The following is a 12,661-nucleotide window of genomic DNA, read 5'->3' on the forward strand; positions in this document are numbered from 1 at the left end:
AGCATAGTGTGACTTACCATGCTCATGATTCATCTAAATTTTGACTGCATACAACATTTGTTGGATGGTTAAATTAATGTGATCTGTGTATGAACCTTTTAGTTGGAAAATTTGGCACATGCCATGGTAAAATTTTAAATAACATGACGGGAGGGGTTAGCATACCTTAAAATGCGAGAAAGTCATTACATATTTTCAAATACGATTATGGCATATTTTAAAATGTGGACTTTCCGTAATCAAGACTTCAGTCACCTCATAACTTTAATGTAGAATGTGTTAACTTCACTCATTACTCAACAGCCTGCCTGTCGTTAGGTAACGTTACTACGTACAGTAAAGCGGGGTTTACACGGGCGAGCAGCTCGTCGAGCCTGGCTCGACAACCCTGTGTTTGAATTGATGTTCGAGCGTGTAAACGGGATATTTGGTTGTCGAGCGCGCTCGTCGAGCGGCTCGATGAAAGTCAGGCTCATCTTGACTTTTGTGGGCGGAGCTACATTGTTTGACGAGCGGTAGAGTGTGAACGGGTGTCGAGCATCGAACCTCAGTTGTTATTCAAACCTGCTAGAGGAAACATCATCAAAGAAATGCATAATTGCTGCCATTAATGAAAGTAAGAATGAGAAGGAAGTCGTACTTGATTTCATACATGCATATCGAGCTCATCCAGCTTTATGGAAAGTTAAATCAAAAGACTATTCCAATAAAGTAGCCAGAAACAAAGGAATAGCGGACAATCAGTCTTTCATGTGGAGTTATGGCCTTCCTCATAGTAATGAAAGGGCTGACACGATTCGGTAGATCAATGTACGTGTCTTCATCCATACGCAATAATTGCGCCAGTCATCAGGCTCTAATTTTAAAGCAACAAGAAAGTTGGTATATGAAAATTTCTCTCTTTTGATCTTTTTTTTTCCTTCTTAGTGCCACTGCTAAAGCAATGGCTATCAAATCGTCCTGGTCGAGAGACATGTTGACGTTGTTTTAGCACGAGGCACACTGAGGCTCGATGTACTGTCTGAAAGCTCTTCGAGCCGTTCTACAAGTAGGTTCGACAACCGGGCTCGACGAGCTGCTCGGCCGTGTAAACCCCGCTTAACGTAAGTTCCGCAACATTCTTCTGATATCAGAGAAATAAATCTGGATAAGGCATCCCTTGTAATGAAGACAAGATTAAATATGCTAAATTCAAAAGCGAATTTCAGGGGAAAATGTGAAGATAATTTGTGTGACCTGTGCAAAGATGAAGAAGATACTACCGAACATTTATTTTCTATGCCCAAAATTAGGACAGCTAATGAATGTAGACGTAAGTTTAGGTACGCTGAAAAATACTAGCAGGGATCTGGCTGCATTTAAAGGTAGGGCAATGCATATGAAAGAAGAATTTAAGAAGTCCAAACTGACCACAATAGGTTGCCAAGAGCCCAAGACTGATGATAGCAAGGTGTTATCTTATCTAATTTCAAGGTAGAATGGGGTAAAAGTAAAGATTGAGAATCTCATTACTGTATTAATTTATTTAAGGCACAGGTAATATAAGCTTAATAATAATAATAGGAATAAGCTTAGAAGCTTTGCACCTATCTATAAAGTGATAGAGTGCCCCCAAACTTATTTTGCGCAGTGAGCAATAAGGAACCAGGTTAGGTAACGTTACTACGTAAGTTCCGCAACATTCTTCTTGTGGTAATCAAGGTCTACCGTTCGAGAAAGTTTCAAGTCTGAGACGATTGTCCTTCACTTCAGGTAACAGCAGCGTCTGACAGGCACCAATCACACTGTCATCCCTCTGAACTGTGTACAACAGTCTTTAAGTTCATGAACATAATACGTCAAGTTCATAACATATTCAGGACTGGGGTAAGTAGCCTATTCTTGAATGTTGACTTTTTTTTTTTTTTTTTTTTTTTTTTTTTTTTTGCAGCTAATGACAGCCTGATTGTTTATATTAGTACGATTATTTTAGATTTGAGTTGATTCCCAAAGGCTTTTTGTCGAAGACTTTTTTTATTTATGTAGATTTTTCTCCAGCTTATAAAGTGTGTCATGGTTTCTAATGTACACTTCGGTTTTATTATAGTTACGCACTGGGGAAACTTTCCGTTTAAAAACCAACCATTCCCTACAGAAAAACGCCTGTTTCCTTCGAAAATGACACTTATTTTAACTACATCAGTGGCCAGTTCGTCCCTTGTGCATAAAAAATGCACGTCAACTAACCTAAACTCCCCCCCCCCCAACCTAACCTGCAAGCCGTGTCCTTAGCGACTTACCTAATGAAGAAGGCTAACGTCAGCCGTCGTCATACATACAGGTATCGATATCATACATACACCACCTACTTGATAAATTGTTGATTCTCGGTAACGGGATTCAAGCAGTTTTCACCTTCATTTCAATCGCAACAACAGCAACCAGTTCGGCTTCTTGAAGTTAGTCGAACTGGTTGTTCTGTTTGTTTGCGGTTGAAATTAAGGTCAAATTTGGTTAAATCACGTTATTTACTACAGGAAAACACATGGTATTATTGTAGTGTATTAGTAAAACTTTACCGGTTTAACAAGCAACTTAACTTTTCATAACTTTGGTTTTTCAATATTAAACTTACCCGATGATCATATAGCTGCATCCCTGCTGCCCGACAGAAAAAACCTACGGGCGGAATACGCCAGCGATCGCTATACAGGTAGGGGTGTACATCAACAGCGCCATCTGTCAAGTAGGTACTCAAGTACTCGATGTCAACAAAGAACCAATTTTCCCTCTGTCGTGCCACTGGCAAGACCTACTAAATACGCCGTCCCTAACTGGATTTGTTTTCACAACGATTTGGTGAAGTACACTACAGTATTCCAGTTTTGAGCTTTCGCTATGCAGGGGTTTTTTCTTCATTTCAAAACTTGAACTCGTTTTGGATAGATTTAATTATGGTGACGAAGAGAGTATGGACTCTCTTTCACTTTTAAATGGCCGACCCTTCCCTTAGACGGAAGTGTGTTTAGGTTTTTGGTAATTTTGCTTAACACGTTATAGATCCATTTATTTTATATCTCTCCGCCTTTTTAGGCCTCTTCGGTTAACTTTCCATTTATTATAAACTTATAAAAATTAATTTTTATGTTTGTTTATATGCGACCTTTCCTAATAGTAGGCGGTCCTTACTTGGAACCGAAGTTAATTAACATTGAGCCCGTCATATCGTATTTAACCTTTTAAGAATTTAATACTTTTTTAATTTTAATGTTTTATGAAAGAATTTCTTTGATAGTCTCGTACTGTTTTCAAAGATGAACTAACGTTTAGTTTTTTTTTAGTCTCCGCAGTTGTTGACGTTCAGAACGTTCAACATGCGCTCTATCGTTACGATAGAGAGAGAGTGTATCACGGTTTCACGTTGCAGTAAGAGTAAACCGATTCTAGCGTTTCGTTCATTCTTTCTTAACTTATGGTTTAAATTCTAATAAAGGAACTTTTTATTTGGGAAACCTTTCAGTTTTTTCTTTTAACGATATATAATTGGGCTCTTCTCTCAGGTGCTAAGTCAAGAGAGAAGAGAGAGAGAGATAGAGACGGAGGGAGAGAGAGGAGAATAAACGTTTCGTTCAAGCGGGTAACGTTGTTCTCGTTTTTTACTCTTCTCCCTAGTCGCTGTAGGGGAAGAAGGTAAAACGTTTCTAGGGTTTTATTCTTGTTCCCAGGCTTTATGCGGTGAGAGATTGTAAACGTAGTTTATTTGATCTAGTGTTTAGTCTCTTTTCCAGCCACTGAATTCTTTATCTTTATTTATGTTTTTCTGTTGCATTGTAAAACTGTTTTTGCAATTACTACCTTTTAATGAAGGATAGGATTGCGTGTTTCAGGTAGAAATCAGTTAAAGTTTCGATTTCAGTGAAATAAGTGCAAACAGAAAATCAAAAGTGATAAAGTGATATGCGCAAAGTGTTACAGTGTTGCGTCCGAGGGTTCGTCTGTTCGTGCCAGTTGTTCACCTAGTCCGGGACCTCTTACAAGCTCCAAGCCCAGGGGAGAAGTAATGTCGAACGACTTATGGGTTCCACAGGCCTTGATCGACGATCAGAGTTTCGGGCGTATCTACACACGTTGCCGATGTGAGATCGCCCCACCCACACAAAGACGAGAGAGCCCATTTATTCCTCGTCTGCGGAAGAGGTTTCTCGTAGAAACAATGGACCAAATCTTGCAGCTTTTAAGTGCAAGTCGGTCCCTTCCGCGCAAGTCCAACGGCCTAGGTGTAGCCACTGGGTCAGTTCGGACTCGCTGCAGTCATCCGACGACTGCACACCTCCCAAGAGAGGCAAGGTGGTACCGCAACAGGCAGTAACTCCGTCTGTTGCCGCACCAGCTGTTTTAGACCCTCAGTCACAACGGACAGTAGCTCCGTTTGTTGCCGTTTTTTGTAGACCCTAAGTGGTCTTTACTGCAGTCTATGCAGACTCAGTTAGCTGCGGTTATGCAGGAGTTTCGTGCGGAGAGGTTGACACTGCTCTCGTTAGCCTACAACCTGCCACGGTTGTGCGCCCAGCTCACGCTGAGGCTGCCTGCTCCCACACTCCGGCTGCGGAGAGCTCCACCTCCGATGCGCAATCGACCCTGCCAGACGTATGTTAACGTTAGCCGATGTGCGGCTCCCTCCGTTAACATGCGTGAGCTACCGCATCAGCAGTGGGAAGGTGGAGTCAAGCTGCCGTGTTTTGACGCGATGCGTTAGTTTCCGCAACCCACGGCAGTCCCCACCACGCACCACCACTCCGCTTTGGTTGTTGCCTGCTCCCACACTCCGACTGCGGAGAAGGTTGACGATGCACCCGTTTGCCTACAACCTGCCACGGTTGTGCGCCCAGCATGGCTGCCTGCTCCCACACTCTTGTTGTGAGAGCTCCTCCACCCATGCGCAGTCGACCCTGCCAGACGCATGCTGACTCCCACAGACACACGGAGCACTCCGTTGCTGTGCGTGAGCTACCACAAGCTGCCGTGTTTTGACACGGTGTGTCAGCCTCCGCAACCCACTGTGGTTACCGCCACTCGCCCGCAGCAGACTAGTCAGTCAGGAGTTGAGGCTTCCCCACACTGCTTTGGTTGTTGCCAGCTCACAGACTGTCAAGCAGTAACGTTGCCTTCTGGTCTGCTACTAATGCACCAGTGCTGTATGTCCTCACGCGCCTGTTGTGGTTGACAGTTCAGTTTTTTGACAGTTCACAGACCGTCAAGCAGTTACATGACGTTGCCTTCTGGTCTGCTACTAATGCACCAGTGCTGTATGTCCTCACGCACCTGTTGTGGTTGACAGTTCAGTTTTTGACAGTTCACAGACTGTCAAGCAGTTACATAACGTTGCCTTCTGGTCTGCTGCTTTTGCACCAGTGAGACCCTCACTGAGATAACCTAGCTTTTCTCGGACATGGTTCCTGTAGATGAGAAAGTGCTGTTCTCCCTCCTTCTGATATTTCTTTGAGGACTCTGTCTTTTGGAGAGGAGCCTTAAGCTGCTTAGCCTCCTATGGACTTTAATTAAAGCATAACAAGGCTTCCAGGGAGGTAAATGGTTCCGCTTCAGTCGCTAACCCCGTCTGTTGCCATACCTGCTCCCATAGACCCTATGGGCTTTGTTGCAAGACATGCAGTCCAAGCTTGTGTCCTTGTTAGAGGATTTTTTACGGAGAAGAACCTTCTAGCCAACAACCTTCCTACCGGTTGGTTGTACGCCCTGTTGACGCTGAGGTATCCTACTCACGTCCGCCAGTTGAGATGGTTCCTCCACCGGTGCGACCCAGTGTGGGTTGCCAGTCGCACGTTGACGTTAAGCGACTCTCGGAGGTGGTTGTGGACGTTCAGTGTGTCACTAGGAAGACGTTCAACAACCAGCAGAGGTGACTTGTTGTGACGCAGTGCGGCAACCTCAGCAACCCTGTAGGGGGTTGACTGCACAACCCAGACAGTCTAGACAGTTTCGGGTTGACGCTGTACTTCCTCGCGTCCCCATGGTTGACAGTTCACAGACTGTGCAGCAGTACCATGATCTTGTGTCCGGCTCCGTCACGCATCCACCAGTGCGACCGGATTCAGCGAGTCAGACGTTGCCCACTCCGTTGCCGTTTCCTCATCAGTTTCGGATGAGGAACCCTCTGATGAGGACATTGCTGAACAAGACGATCAACCCCCAGCCCTGCTATCCATCCAGGAGATGCTGAAGAAGGAACACTGCCCTGTCAGGCTGTGGATGAGTCTGGTTAGGACACTGTCATCCGTGGTTCAATTTGTGTCACTTGGAAGACTACACCTCCGTCCTCTTCTGTATCATCTAGCTTTTCACTGGAAAAGGACAAGACGCTAGAAGCGGTCTCGATCCCGGTTTCCGGAAAGATAAAGTCTGGTCTGACTTGGTGAAAGGACTTTATCAACCTTTGAAAGGGTCTTCCCCTGACTGTTCAGACTCCCAACCACGTTCTCTTCTCGGACGCATCGGACGTAGGCTGGGGTGCGACATTAGGCGGTAGGGAATGCTCGGGATTATGGAACTCGAGTCAAAGGACAATGCATTTCAACTGCAAGAAGCTTCTGGCAGTACGTCTGACCTGGAAAAGCTTCAGGTCTCTCCTTCAAGGCAAAGTGGTGGAGGTGAACACGGTCAACACCCTGCTTTGACGTACATCTCCAAGCAAGGAGGGACCTACTCTCTGACATGGTACGAGTTCGCAAGAGACCTCCTCTCCTGTTCAACAGGTCTAGACTTTTCACTAGTAACGAGGTTCATCCAAGGCAACTTGAATGTCATAGCAGTTTGTCTCAGTAGGAAGGGACAAATAATTCCAACATATTGGACCCTCCACAAGGATGTATGCAAGAGACTTTGGGCCACCTGGGGCCAGCCAACCATAGTTCTCTTCGCAACCTCGATGACCAAGAGGCTCCCAATACTTTGCTCACCTATCCCGGACCCAGCAGTAGTTCATATAGATGCCTTTCTACTAGATTGGTCACATCTAGATCTATATGCATTCCCTCCGTTCTAGATTGTCAACAAGGTACTGCAGAAGTTCGCCTCTCACGAAGGGACAAAGTTGACGCTAGTTGCTTCCCTCTGGCCCGCGAGAGAATAACTCACCGAGGTACTTCGATGGCTAGTAGACGTTCCCAGAACACTTCCCCTAAGGGTGGACCTGCTACGTCTGCCACGCGTAAAGAAGGTACTCCAAGGCCTCCACGCTCTTCGTCTGACTGCCTTCAGAATATCGAAAGACTCTCGAGAACTAGAGGTTTTTCGAAGGAGGCAACCAGAGCGATTGCTAGAGCAAGGAGTACATCCACCCTTAGAGTCTACCAATCGAAGTGGGAAATCTTCCGAAACTGGTGCAAGTCAGTATCCGTATCCTCGACCAGTACCTCTGTAACTCAAATAGCTGACTTCCTCTTATACCTGAGGAAAGAACGATCTCTTTCAGCTCCCACTATCAAGGGTTACAGAAGCATGTTGGCATCAGTCTTCCGTCACAGAGGCTTAGATCTTTCCAACAATAAAGATCTACAGGACCTCCTTAAGTCTTTTGAGACCACGAAGGAGCGTCGTTTGGTTACACCTGGTTGGAATTTAGACGTGGTTCTAAGATTCCTTATGTCAGACAGGTTCGAACCACTTCAATCAGCCTCCCTGAAAGATCTCGCCTTTAAGACTCTTTTCCTGATATGCTTAACCTCAGCTAAAAGAGTCAGTGAGATTCATGCCTTCAGCAAGAACATCGGATTCTCATCCGAAACGGCTACATGTTCTACAACTTGGTTTTCTAGCCAAACACGAGCTGCCTTCTCGGCCTTGACCAATATCGTTCGATATTCCAGACTTATCGTATGGTTGGAAATGAACTAGAAAGAGTATTATGTCCTGTAAGAGCTCTTAAGTTCTATTTTAAAAAACCTTTACGAGGCCCGTCTGAAGCTTTATGGTGTTCAGTTAAGAATCCATCTTTGCCTATGCAGAGAATTCTTTATCCTATTTTATCAGACTGTTAATACGAGAAGCTCATTCCCTTCTGAATGAGGAAGACCAAGCTTGGCTGAAAGTAAGGACACACGAAGTTAGAGCTGTCACAACTTCCGTGGCCTTTAAACAAAATAGATCTCTGCAAAGTATATTCGACGCAACCTATTGGAAAAGCAAATCAGTGTTTGCGTCTTTTATCTTAAGAATGTCCAGTCTCTTTACGAGAACTGCTACACTCTGGGACCATTCGTAGCAACGAGTGCAGTAGTGGTGGGGGCTCCACCACTACAATTCCCTAATTCCAGAACCTTTTTAATTTTTCTCTTGAAATATTTTTGGGTTGTCCGGAAGGCTAAGAAGCCTTTCGCATCCTACTTGATTTGGCGGGTGGTCAGAATCATTCCTTGAGAAGCGCCTAGATTAGAGGTTTTGATGAGGCCCTTTAGTATGGGTTGCAACCCTTCATACTTCAGCTCCTAGGAGTCGCTCAGCATCCTATGAGGATCGCGAGGCTCAGTAAGGAAGACGTACTTAAAAAGGCAGAGTAATTGTTCAAGTCGTCTTCCTTACCAGGTACTTATTTATTTTATGCTTGTTATTTTGAATAACTGCTAAAATGAAATACGGAATACTTAGCTCATAATAATGTCAACATGTAATGCTGGTCTCTACCCACCCCCCTGGGTGTGAATCAGCTATATGATCATCGGGTAAGTTTAATATTGAAAAATTTTATTTTCCTTAGTAAAATAAATTTTTGAATATACTTACCCGATGATCATAAATTAAAGGACCCACCCTTCCTCCCCAATAGAGACCCAGGGGACAGAGGAGAAAATTGGTTCTCTGTTGACATCGAGTACTTGAGTACCTACTTGACAGATGGCGCTGTTGATGTACACCCCCACCTGTATAGCGATTGCTGGCGTATTCCGCCCGTAGGTTTTTTCTGTCGGGCAGCAGGGATGCAGCTATATGATCATCGGGTAAGTATATTCAAAAATTTATTTTACTAAGGAAAATAACATTTTTGTTGGTCAGCAGATAGGTAGGTAGGTTTGGGTTGAGGCATATCCTTTGCAACCGTGCCTACAAAGATTATCTTATTATACTGTTTTGTCTTTTCCTCCACATCAGGTTCAATACTTTTTTTTTCTATAATTGTTTCATTAAATAAAACCAAAAATAATCCTATTTTCTTTAGGTCTTCATCGTTTGGTTGTTGAAATTCAATTATTTCACTCCTTTCTCTTATATATTCTAGGCAAAAATAATAAAAATATTTGTATAATTTTCCTCCTTTTCACAAAAATTACAGTTTACATGTCCCCCATTGTGTCTAATTACAATGTTTAGTTTTAATGTATTGGTTCTTCCTTTAAGATATCACTGAAGCAAAAATGTGTTATCATACTACATGTTGAGATTTCTTTCATAGAATAATGCAGTATTAGTTAGGACATTGGAACTGTCATAATTAGATGGATCTTTGCAAATACAATATTCTGAATCCTATATACTACCGGCTGGGTTTTGATATAGTTACAGACGGAAAAAGCTTTTCTACTAAAAAAACAAGTGTTTCCGATAGAAGAACATCGATTTTCACTTCAAATAAAACTTATCTAAGAAATAATAATAAATGGGATTAGTGTGCATAGTTCAGCATGTACCGCTTGATGTTTTTCTTTTAGTGAGCACACGGCGAATGAAAAACCATTAGATTTCTGAAAAATATTTCCGTTCTTAGACTGTCTAATAGGGTTTTCGGTTTATTCCCTGTTGAAATGAAGGTCAAATTCAGTGAAAGGACATTATTTACTAGAGGAATAACTATTTTTACTGTTCAAAATGTTCCGTCCATAACTATAATTTTACCTCTGGCAGAAACATATGTTAACTAAGTTAAAGATTTTAATGTAAGAAAATCCCCTTTTGCCCCTTTTGTCCTCTTGGCACAGGCTGCATGAGCCTCCTTCCAACCTTTAGGCCAGAAAAACATTGACAGGTGGTGCTTCTGACGTAAGTTATGTGTTCGAACAGAATAAAGGGCCCAGTGGGCTTATAGCATCCAGCTTTTCCAACTAGGGTTGTAGCTTAATAAGTAAAAATGTTTTAAATTCTAAACCCCTTTATGTGGTTTTAATATTTGAATATACAGTATGGTACAATATAATTAAATGGTAGCTCTTATTTTATTTGCCATATTGATAATGAAAGGTTAGGGTAGAAATGTGTGTTTATATAGGCCTATTTAGTCTGATACAGTACTAGGAAATGGAATCAAAGTCCATGTTGGAACAGAGGCCGGAGCGTGAAGTTACAACTCGCCCCTTTGTTGTTAATTGTGTATTCACCCATTTGTTAAGTTTGTGTAATTGGTAATTACAGTAACTCTGAAATATTAGCGCACGGGGCTAACGCACGAAGCAAAACATGTTCTGCCTGCCAGAACTTAGAAGCAGTGAGATGATGTTTAATCGCAAACAAAGCAAATTATGGCAGAGCAGAAAGCTATAAATCATTAGCTCAATTAAGTAAGGAGGCATTTGTTATACGATGAATACTGCTACGAACGACTACATAAAAAATGGGATAGAAATTCACGTTAATCTATGCATCCGGTAGTCCCTAACAAATAAAAGTTCCAGTGTATTGACAGTTTCATTAAATTTCTCGGTTTTGATTATAACTTTTTTTATTATGATGACTGGTAAAAACAACTAAATTTAAACAAGTTAATTTAAATATCTTACAATTAGACTAGTACACGTTATATTCTAAGGTGTTTTGAACGTAATTGATGACAATACCTAGTGCAAAGCCATAGCTTTTCAGTTTTGGTAGTCGACCCATCATAACTAAAAAAAATTGGGATATCCACTAGAAATCATAAAAAGTGTTCAAAGCCCCACAAAATTCATTTAAAAACTCTTCTTTTCTATAAAATATTTTTGTTCACATGCTAACAAACCCTTCGCTATTTATTTGGATATTACTTCTAGCGTAGCTGGAAGGCAGCCATTAGATTTCAAGTGGGAGGTGGCAACCCTACTTAACCACTACAGGGGATAGGTAGGGGTGGGTTGCTTGGGGCTACCCAGCCACCTATATCTACTCATGGTTCATTGAACTATGCCACTTTTTACTTTTGGCTGGTAGAGAGAGGACGTCTCCTCTCTCTCCCTTCAAGGCTTAGCCATTTAACACTACAGTATTGCTTTACGCTCATTCTTTTCTTTACAGATATAACTTGGGCTTTTACACGACGCTCCATTGCAGGATAATGTGGTGATTTTAGATATCAATGTTCGTTTTACGAGTTATCGTAGGATTCCTCTGCGCTGACGTCTCCTCTTGGGGGTTTTCTTTCCCGTTCGTGGGTTAGGGTTATACTTCCTCCTTGGAGGGGAGGAACTTTTAATCCTCTATTTATTTTTCCTCAGCGTTTCATGTCTACATCGGAGGTGAAGTAGGTGACTTTGGCTGCAGCTGACATTTTAGCTGTTGACGAGCTCTACTCCCGTTCCTCCTTCCTTCGACTTCTGGTGACAATGAATCTTTTCGCCTGTTTCTGGTCGCATCATCTCCCAACATTCCGCAGCTTTTTCTCTCTTCCTATAGGCAATGTTTCAGCGTGTATGCAGCTTCCGCCTGTTGAGGATTGCAGGATCAAGGACGATCGTCAACCAACAGCTCTTTCAACAATCGCCAAATTGACAGATTTTCCTTCTCCTCAATGATCGCAGGGGCGAATCTCATTAGCTCGTGCCCTGGCCAACCTACAGTCCTCGACAGACATCATTAAGAAGATGCACGTATCAAAATAACCATTATTACTTACTGAACGAACCCACACCAACATGTCTGATGTGGTGCCATTGGCTTGGCATAACATCAGTGTTAGATCAAGAAAGGGCATGTGGAATACTGAACTCAACAATAGGAATCAAAAGTGAAGGAAAGGTTTTGTTGGTTATTCAAAAGTGAAGGGAAGGGTGTTCGTTGGTCATATGCATACTATTGACAATAAGTAGAACTGGAGGGGACGTGATATAGAGATATCAAGCTTGTGATCAGATGTTTTAGAGTTTTAGTGTGGGGGATTCCTAGGATATTAGTGCTGGGGACACTTTAGTGGGAAAAAAAAAGGTCTTGAGAAGCCTTACAATACTGTGCATGTTAAGGTTGTAGGAGTTCCACATGCGATCATACCATGGGATAATTTGGAGCGTTCAACAACAGTGCAAGAGAAATACAGTGGTCCCTCGGTTATCGCGGTTAATGGGGACCGAGACCACCCGCGAAAACTGAAAATCCGCGAAGTAGCGGCGCCTCTTCAAAAATGCTTAAAAAAACGTATATATACCCCCCCCCTGTATACAGTACACCATATAGAATACGGGTAGATAGAGAGAGAGTGAAATTCATGTTATAACAAAAAAAAAAAAAAAAAAAAAATATGTCTGTTTACAATAACAATTGAGGGTCTAGAACACTGTTCTACCGAACAATTTACTTGCGAAAAAACAATTATCGTTATCAGCTTTCAAAAACAAGCAAACACTACAACTAGCTAACATAATTAGTCCGTCTTTTTGCGCAACAAATTAACATTTATAATTTCTATTTCTGGGGGTTTAAGATTACAGGAATA

General features: G+C 42.4%; 1 protein-coding gene across 5 annotated transcripts in view; it reads left to right on the forward strand.

Annotated features, from left to right (window-relative positions):
• The first annotated feature begins 245 nt into the window (after positions 1-245).
• MsrA (methionine sulphoxide reductase A) overlaps positions 246-12,661 on the forward strand; it is a 64,522-nt gene continuing 52,106 nt past the window's right edge. Inside the window, exons 1-2 of one of the 5 annotated variants that reach the window (XM_068388308.1) lie at positions 276-318; positions 1,753-1,866. The gene's annotated coding sequence lies outside the window, so the exon portion shown is untranslated. Of the gene's footprint in view, positions 332-1,672; positions 1,867-12,661 lie in introns of those variants that run through there. The other 4 variants (XM_068388307.1, XM_068388309.1, XM_068388311.1 and 1 more) reach the window with 4 other exon arrangements.

Source organism: Palaemon carinicauda, chromosome 15 (genome assembly GCF_036898095.1).
Source record: "Palaemon carinicauda isolate YSFRI2023 chromosome 15, ASM3689809v2, whole genome shotgun sequence".
In the NCBI taxonomy this organism is placed as follows: domain Eukaryota; kingdom Metazoa; phylum Arthropoda; class Malacostraca; order Decapoda; family Palaemonidae; genus Palaemon; species Palaemon carinicauda.